At 34.5% G+C, this 9987-nt stretch overlaps 1 non-coding gene across 1 annotated transcript; it reads right to left on the minus strand.

Moving 5' to 3' along the window:
• Nucleotides 1-9129: 9129 nt before the first annotated feature.
• Nucleotides 9130-9236, minus strand: LOC118636743. Its single transcript, XR_004960729.1, has one exon. It is a non-coding gene; the product is annotated as a U6 spliceosomal RNA (small nuclear RNA).
• Nucleotides 9237-9987: the final 751 nt, after the last annotated feature.

The raw sequence follows: 9987 nt of genomic DNA on the forward strand, positions 1-9987 counted from the left end.
ATATATGCACCTCTATGTTCATTGTTGCATTACTCATGGTGCCCAAGACACGGAGACACCAAAGTGTCCTTTGATAGAAGATTAGATAAAGAAGATGTGGTTCATATACACAATAGAATACTACTCAACCATAAGAAAAGACTAAATACTGTCATTCATTCAATATGGATGGACAACAGGAATATTATGCTAAGTGAAATAAGTCAGAAAAAGCTAAAAGAAAAACATGATTTTACTCGTATGTGGGATATAAAACTGAAACTCATAGATACAGACAGCAGTATGGTGATTAACAGAGGGATGAGGGTAAAGAGTAATTAAATGGTAAAGGGTCAAATATATGGTGATGGAAGATGATTTGACTTTGGGTTGTGGGCATACAACACTGATGCTTTTAAGAGGATTTAAGGAAATCTCAAGACTCAGTTGTTTCCCTTAAAATTTTATTTGGCTTTTTGTGGAATAGTTTAACCCTACTTTGACATCTGTGTAGAGTAAATAAGAACTGAGTGCCTTTTAGCCCAAATCCTTTGTGGATGAGAAACATAATTAAAGTAAAGCAGCTTTGCAACTTTTATTGATTGACATCTACATCTAGGAAGGTAGGTCTATATTTTATCGAATTAATATAGAACTCATTCATTGATATTCTGAGTAAAGTGTAATGTTCTTTTAATGTTTTTAAGATAGATTTTTTTATGCCAAGAATAGAGGGGAAAAGGAGGAGAAATAGCTCTGTTTTTATTATAAATTTGAACTCTGGGGTGACCAAAGAAAAAAATAACAACACAAAAATTGCCTATTGATGAAATAATCATGATTTAAATCTGGAACTTTACATGATATTTCCAGATGTAATTTAACAGAAGTAGTAAATGCTCCCATGCTGACCTAATATCAGTAATAATGACTACTAATGGTTGGTAAAAGTAAGGGTTCCCTGGGCCAATACTCACTCTAATATAAATCTCTAAAGTTTTTTCACTATTTTAGAATTTTGGAGATAGGTGGAGATATTTTGGAATTAGTAGAGCTGCAGAGAATGGTGGAATAGCCTGACTTATTGTTGAAGACAATTTAACATCTCTCATGTGCATCTTTTTTTGATAACTCACTGACATGTACTTGATGGGTCACTTTCATGCTCAGTCTATGAAATTCTCTTTGTTGTGATAATAAGCATGACTGTGGGCTCATCTAAAGAAGTTTAGAATTTCTGGCACTTGTGTAACAATAACAACCTCCCCCACACACACACAACAAAAAAAAGGGCAGTGATTTTTCACTTGTGTATTTGATAATTGGAGGGTATTGGAACTGGAAAGGGCAACTGGGATCATTTTATGCACCCCCCTAGTTTTACAATAGATTAAGTAATGTCCAGAGAGGTTAATTTACCTAAATCCACTTGGATAGTAACAGACCACCTGACTTCTGCAATAGTATTTCATTTCATAGTTGAAAATGTCAAGTATCAAAATCAAAGCCAATGGAAGAAGCAAAGACATATATTAAGTTTTTATTTAATTTTCTAAAAGTTTTTTCTTTTTTTTATCCTCACCCGAGGTCATTTTTTCCATTTTTTGGTACAGATAGAGTGGGAGGGAGAGAGAGGAAGAGAGAGAGAGGGAAACATCGATGTGAAAGGGACACATCGAGTGGCTGCCACCCGCACGACCAACCAGGGCCGGGGACAAACTGCAACCGAGGTACATGCCCTTAGCGGGAACCGAACCCGGGTCTCTCCAGACCGCAGGCGGACGCTCCAACCGCTGAGCCAAACCGGCCAGGGCTAAAAGTTTTTTCTTGAACATCTGAGTATTTAAAGATGTGGGGGGGTAAGGTGCTTTTTAAAAGTTCAGAGTCCAGGATAACACTCTATATCTATTGAAGAAGACTCTTTGGGGATGGAGCCCCAGGTTCTGTTTTTCTTTTTGTTTGTTTGTTTGTTTGTTTTAAATCAAGCTTTCCAGGTGATTATAATGTATCCTAAACTTAAAGACCCACTGGGCCAGTAGGTCACACCCAAATAAGGATAAATTTCACCATGTGTCTTCTAATCTCTAATGGTGGGAATTGAAGACAGTTTCTTTTGGGAAGGCTGTATCTTTTGGCACCCCAAAAATCATGTCCTGTCCTATTATCTATATTTTTTCCAGAAGCAGCTTTGGTAACCAGGTTTTGGAGGGAAACATTACAGTACAAATATGATAGCAGCATTCAATATAAATTCAACAGTATTATATAAATAACATTTATTATTTATATAACTGTTATAGAAATAATTTATATAGTAAATTAGAGTTGCTTCATAAAGTATTTATATAATGAATAAATTCAAATTATATAACATTATACAATATTATATAAATTACTTATATAATATAACAAATACAACAGCAGCCTTTCTCTCTATGCTTCAGGACAGTGGGTGTTTGATAGAATCAAAGGTGGAAGGAAAAGTTGTACTATATGCAGAAACGTAAGATAGTAACACTGTGTTTGATTGTACTCAATTAGTTGGTAAATGCATGCCTATGAATAAACGTGAGAAAGACAGTTGTAGGGACATTGATAGGGTTAGAGAAAAGGTTAAAAAGAAACCAGCATAGCCCTGGCCAGTTTGGCTCAGTGGTTGGAGTGTCAGTCCACAGACCGAAGAGTCGCAGGTTCGATTCTAGTCAAGGGCTTGTATCTCGGTTGTGGTTTGTCCCCGGCCCTGGTCGGGATCATGGGGGAGGCAACCAGTCGATGTGTCTGTTTCACATCAATGTTTCTCTCTCTCTCCCTCCCTCCCATTCTATCTGAGATAAATGGAAAAATATCTTCAAGTGAGGATTAAAAAGAAAAAGAAACCAGCGTAATTTCACTTGCTGTGAGAATATGTGTATTAACTGGTTCAATAATATATTCAAGAATAAATATGCTTCCATTAAGGCGTAATAAAAAGTTTAGTGATTTTTTCCAAAATGCATGCTGACTGTAATGTAGCCAAGAATAAAATAATGCATCTCCAATGCTCTTTACAACTAGTTACCAATTCATCTAGTATTGCAAGTTTTCTTGGTATGGTTTTCTTATGAACTGAATGAATCTAATATATTGTTGGATTTAAATTTCAACACAGGGCTATTGTTATATTTAAATTTTATTATATTTTAGACATTTTAGAATATTTCATGCTTATAAAATTTTGCTTAAATCAGTTTGTGTGTACAAACATTTGAATACTTTTTCCCCCAGAGAGCACTATTTAAATTGGACATGTTTGCAGGCTGTCTTTCTAATTGATTCACCATATGCTTCTGACCAAGCTCTCCAATATGAGATCATGGGAGCTATAAGGACATAAAACACCACAAAAAAATGTACTTATTAAATTTATAGGGAATAAAAAAAAACTGAAGAAGCTACTTGACTGTCAGAAATGCCAAGTAAATTTCCTGAAGCAAGAATTTACAGCTTTGGAAAGAATTTGGATTTTATCTTTTTTTTTTAATTTTTAGTTTCTGTTTATGTACTATTTATTTTAATTGCAGGTTACATTTAATATTATTTTCATTAGTTTCAGGTGTGCAACATAGTGGTTAGGCAATCATACACTTTACAAAGTGTTCCCCTGATATTACCTTATTAGTGAGTGGATTATAAGATGCTGTAGATTTGGAAACAGGCTTCCGTTGAACACTTGGCCTTTGCAGTAGACTGATTATTGCATGACATATGATCATCATATAATGTGATCTGTTGGTACTTTAAGAAGTGAGAGACTTTCGCAACAACATTTAGTCAAGCTAGAAGTTAAGAACTGTTTTCTGAGTAGGACGTGTTTGAATATTGAAAAACATTTGAAGGCTGAAATTTAAAGTGTAAAACCTGGTTGTGTTCACTTGCACAATTAGATAAATTATTTTGATTCAATTTGCTAGTTTCTAATTAAATATTGATTAGTATAGTATTAATATATTCAGTTATACCAATGATGCATGTAAATATACATACATGATTCAGATTTGGTAAATTGGAGTTATTTTTATTTTTAACTTTTATTACCATTTTTATTTTTATGTTTCATTGAAGTTATTGGGGTGCTATTGGTTAATAAAATTATATAGATTTGAAGTGTACAATTCTATAACACATCATCTGTGTATTGTATTTTGTGTTCACCACCCAAAGTCTAGTCTCTTTTGTTACTATTTGTCCCCCCTTTACCCTCTTCCATCTCCCCAAACCCCCTTTTCCTTGAGTAATCACCATTTTTATTCATTGTATCCATCACAGTGAATATTTTTATATACCACTCAGTGTGGCAGCTCTGGGAGGGAGGCACTAATCATTTTTTTCATAAAATTAATTTTTATTAACGTTAGATTTTCTTTTTCCTCAAACCAAAACAAATCATAAATCTCCTAAAAGTCTCTATATTCATGGCTCATGTGGCTGATGTTATCATGAAACAATGAAAATCTGTTTTCTGTAAAAGACTGGAAATATCTATTATTTGTTGTATCTCAGGATCTGAGCATTCATGTTAAAAAGAAGAGTAATAAACAAACTTTCTGAAAGATCTCCCCACTTAGGGCTGTCTTATTCATTATTTTTATCTACAGCAGACCAACCAGAGCACTGAATTCATATACCTATTTCAAAAACACTTTATTGAATGAGATCCATAAAAAATTACATGATTGATATAATGATATGGTTACTATATACAATTTAGTATTATATTGATGTATCATATGTATTTTAGGAATATAATTATGTGATAACATATAATGCATATTTAAATATGTATATAATTATATATAAAATTTCCTGTCAGCAAAAATCTGCTCATCAGCCCACTGTCTTTGTATAATGTTTTCAGCCTTCTTTCTTTTCTTGAATTTATTGAGGTGACATTGGTTTACAAAACTATATAAGTTTCAAGTGTTCAATTCAACAAAACATCATCTGCACATTGCATCTTGTGCCTATCACCACAAGCAAAGTGTGTTTTCATTCCAATATCCCCACAGCTTTACCCACCTCCACCTACCCCCAGCCCCCTTTCCCCCTTTTGCTGTGGCTAACACCACATTGTTGTCTGTTTCTATGTGTTATTTATACATACACATGTGTGTTGCTTAATCCCCTGACCTTCTTTTATCCAGCCCAACAAACACCCTCCCTCTGACAGATGTCAGTCTGTTCCATGTATCCATGCCTCTGTTTCTATTTTTTTTTGGTCAGTTTATTTTGTTCATTAGATTCCACATATAAGTGAGATCATACAGTATTTGGCTTTCTCTGATTGGCTTATTTCACTTAGCATAATACTCCCCAGTTCCATCCATGCTGTCACAAAGGTAAGATTTCCTTTTTTAACATGGCGAAGTACTATTCTGTTGTGTAAATATACCACAACTTTTTAATCATGTTTTTTTTTTTTTGGTTAAAGTTTCTTATTTATAAAATTTTTCAAATCACAGTTTATATTCAGTATTATTTTGTATTAGTTTCAGATGTAGAGCATAGTGGTTAGAGAATCATATACTTTACAGTGTTCTAGCTGATATTTCCAGTACCCAGCAGGCACCATACATAGTTCCTACAATATTAATGATTATATTTCCTAAACTGTACTTTACATCCCCATGACTGTTTTGTGACTTTCAATCTGTATTTTTCAATCCCTTCACATTTTTCACCTTATTCCCCAATCCACCTCTTCTCTGAACCCTCAGTCTGTTCTCTGAATCTGTGAGTCTGTTTCTGTTTTGTTTATTCATTTATATTGTCCTTTAGACTCAACATATAAATGAAATCATGTGGTATTTTTTCTTTCTCCGGCTAACTTATTTCCCTTAGTGTAACAACCTCTAGATACATACGTGCTGTCCCAAAAGGTAAGATTTCATTCTTTTTGATGACTGAGTAATATTCTATTATATGTATGTATTTTTTTATCCACTCCTTTATTGATAGGCACTTGGGTTGCTACCTGATATTAAACTATACTACAAGGACATAGTAATAAAAAAAAGCATGGCACTGCTATAAAAATAGATCACTGGAACAGAATAGAGAGCCCATGCCTTTTTGAACAATAAATATTTGCCCTAGTTATAGTGTTAAGACCAGAACTGGATCATAGTTTTCTGCTGCCATGTCTTGTCTTTTTTAAACTTTATTGAGTTATTTGCTATGAAGAATATTCACAGGTTTATGTAGTTCCAGGTTTCTCATGTATATCATTTTCCTTCTTTCTGAAGAATTATTTTAATATTTATTTCAATGCAGTCTACTAACAATTTCCCTTAATTTTTGTTTGTCTGAGAAAGTCTTTATCCTTAAATTTTGAAGGACAGTTTTTCATTCCATTCTTTTCTTGGTTGCATGGTTTCTGAGAATTTTGATGAAATTCTTATGTTCGCTGCTTTTATTTTTATTTTATTTTTTTGTTTTGTTTTTATTTATTTTTATCCTCACCCTAGGACATTTTTCTATTTTTGTTCAGATAGAGTAGGAGGGAGATAGAGGAAGAAAGAGAGAGAGAGAGAAACATCGAAGTGAAAGGGACACATCGAGTGGCTGCCTCCTGCACAACCCCAATTGGGGGGGGGGACAAACTACAACTGAGGTACGTGCCCTTGGTAGGAACCGAACCCGGGTCTCTCTGGACCGTGGGTGGACGCTCTAACCACTGAGCCAAACCGGCCAGGGCTGTTTGCTGCTTTTATAAAAAAAATTTTTTCCCACAGTTTGGCTTCTTTCAAGACTTTTTCTTTCTCTTTGAGTTTCTAAAATTCTACATCCCTAAGTGTTACATTCATAGACGAAAGTAGGCCAGTTTTAAAATGTTCTAATTACACTCTGTATATAATAAACTGTGAAAACTCAGGGGAAAGGTGGAAGCCTGTTAAAATTAAAGTGAATATGTAAATTTTTGATATGAGGTAATGGAAAGATTATTGGACTGCAAGTCTGGAGATCTAAGAAAATTATTTAGCCACTCTGTAAAACTGAGGAGTATAATTCTTTGCATGTTCAAATTCACAGAAGATTTGTGGGAAACCATTATGATGTTAAAAGTATACATAATTATGTAGCATCACACAAATGAAGATAACTGTTGTTATTGTATTCGCCCAATACACATTTATCTAAGATGTTACCTACAATGATATGCAGTAATAGCGAAGAACCTATCCTGATAGTTGGATTATGTGCCCCAATTTTAATATTTCTCACTTCTTCCTCTATTTCCCTGTTCAAAAACATATATGATTAATCAGCTGTCATTTACTCTGCATTTTGCATTACATAGAGACATGTCTTTAGCTTTCTTGTCGTACAAGAAAGGAGCAGATTCTTCCCAAGCCAACTGCTAAATCTTTTCCAAGAGCCTCTGCAAGCCTACTTGCAAAGTTCAGCCTCAAGGTTAGGTTACCAGGGGGAAATATCTCTATCCAAACATAGTAGTTAAGAGTGGGCTGCGAACCTAGACTGACCTAGTTGAAATTCACCTGTACCACAGACTAACTATTTATTTAATGGGGAAACAGGCTCTTCCAGGACTGACTTCCAAGAATGATTTCATTACAAAGCTACAAAATAGAATTAAGCTATGGTTTCTTTCTTTTTTTTTTTTTTAATATTTGGAAAAAAATTTTAATGAGATTTGTATAGACACATTAGCAAAAGTAAACCTCTTCAATGTCGAGTTTAACCAGTCACCTTATAACTAAAATCAGCAACTCCTAGAATAAAAATGTCAAATAGCTAATGAAAATAAAAGATTCACTTGTAATAAATGAAACTACATATGCTCTTAGGCCTTTAACCTGAGCTACAGTTCAGCTTGTAAATTATTGTCATTTTTATTTTCTTTTAAACATTTTATTTTATTTTATTTTTGTTACAGATGTTTCTCCTTTTTCACCCCATTGACACCCTCCTCCCCATCCTCCCCATCTCTGGTTTTGTTGTTCATGTCCATTGGTTATGCGTACATGCATATACGTTCTGTGGTTTATCTCCTCCCTCCCCCTACCACCTCCTCTTCCAAGGGTTGTCAGTCTGAACCCTTCTTCCACATCTTTGGGTCTGCCCTATTCCTCAGACTGTTATGTTCATTATATTCCACAAATAAGTGAGATCATGTGATATTTGTCTTTTTCGGCTTGGTTTGTTTCACTTAGGATCATGCTTTCCAGGTCCCTCTATGTTGTCTCAAAGGATAAAAGATCTTTCTTTCTTACAGCTGCATAGTACCCCATTGTCTACATGTACCACAGCTTTTTTATCCATTAATCTACTGATGGACATTTGGGCTGTTTCCAGATCTTACCTATTGTCAATAGTGCGGCTACGAACATGGATGTACATATATTTTTTTCTGATTGGTGTTTCATACTTCTTGGGGTATATTCCTAGAAGTGAGATCACTGGGTCAAATGACAGTTCAATTTTTAATTTTTTGAGGTAACACCATAGTGTTTTCCATAGTGGCTGCACCAGTCTGCATTCCCACCAGCAGTGCACTATAGTCCCCTTTTCTCCACACCCTCTCCAACACTTGTTTGATGATTTGTTGATGGCAGCCATTCTGACAGGTGTGAGGTGACACCTCATTGTTGTTTTAATTTGCATCTCTCTGATGATTAGTGATGTTGAGCATTTATTCATATGTCTCTTGGCCATTTGTATGTCCTATTTGGAGAGGTGTCTATTTAGTTCCTCTGTCCATTTTCTAATTGGGCTCTTTGTCTTCCTTTTGTTGAGTTGTATGAGCACTCTCTCTATATTGGAAATTAACCCCTTATCTGATGTATCATTGGCAATTATGCTCTTCCATAGAATGGGTTGCCTTTTCATTTTGGTGGTTGTTTCTTCTGCTGTGCAGAAGCTTTTGCGTTTGATGTAGCCCCATGTGTTCATTTTCTCCTTTGTTTCTGTTGCCTTAGGTGGTGTATTAGTGAAAATTTTTCTGCATATGATGTCTGAAATGTTGCTACCTACATTTTCTTCTAGGATTTTTATGGATTCATGAGTCACATTTAAGTCTTTTATCCATTTTGAGTTTATTCTTGTATATGGTGTAAGTTGATGGTCTAGTTTCATTTTTTTTTTTTTTTACATAAAAATCTGGAATGTTTCACGACTTTTTGTGTCATCCTTGTGCAGTGGCCATGCTAATATTCTTTGTATCCTTCCAATTTTAGTATATGTGCTGCCGAAGTGAGCACTGTACTACAGCCTTTTTATCCACTCATCTACTGATGGACACTTGGCCTGTTTTCAGGTCTTAGCTATTGTAAATAGCACTGCTATGACCACCAGCTTACATCATACACAAGAATAAATCTCTATGTTTAATTACCAGGTGCTTCTCTTAAGTTGTGGGAAAAATATTTATTTATTGACTCATGTTATTGTATAGTAATATAAATTATTTATTACATGGTGTTGGGTAATGTCTATATAGGTGAACTAAGCCAAATAAATTAACAATTAATAATATTATTTTAAACAACTGTCTGATGGTAACACAGCTATTTCACTGTCAGTTGATAACGCATTTGAGAAGAGATCAGGAAACTTCCTTTTCTTGACTATATAAACATTTTTCTGCCTTTGCTTTGCTTTTTCCAATTTGAGAATAATGAATTAGTAAGTTAATATAAGATCAGGTCTGTAACCCAAGAAATACTAGCTTCATAAATTTTTTGGAAAGTGTCAGTTATTTTATAATATCTCAGTTTGCAGTTTGTTAGCATGAGTTACATTAAGGTGATTTCTGAGGAGTTCTGTTTCAAGGTTATTATACTGAAGTACACATTCATGGGAAGCAAAATAGTTTAGCCAGCTTTTCTATTATGCTTTCATGGCAGTGTTTTCTTGTTTGTTTTTCAGTAGCCCTGTATATTATATTCCCACATGTAACTTGGCATAACTAAGTGCCTGGGCACAGTAGTCTTGTGTCCTGTCCAGGTTTTT

This window comes from Molossus molossus, unplaced genomic scaffold (genome assembly GCF_014108415.1).
Source record: "Molossus molossus isolate mMolMol1 unplaced genomic scaffold, mMolMol1.p scaffold_m16_p_2, whole genome shotgun sequence".
Classification (NCBI taxonomy): domain Eukaryota; kingdom Metazoa; phylum Chordata; class Mammalia; order Chiroptera; family Molossidae; genus Molossus; species Molossus molossus.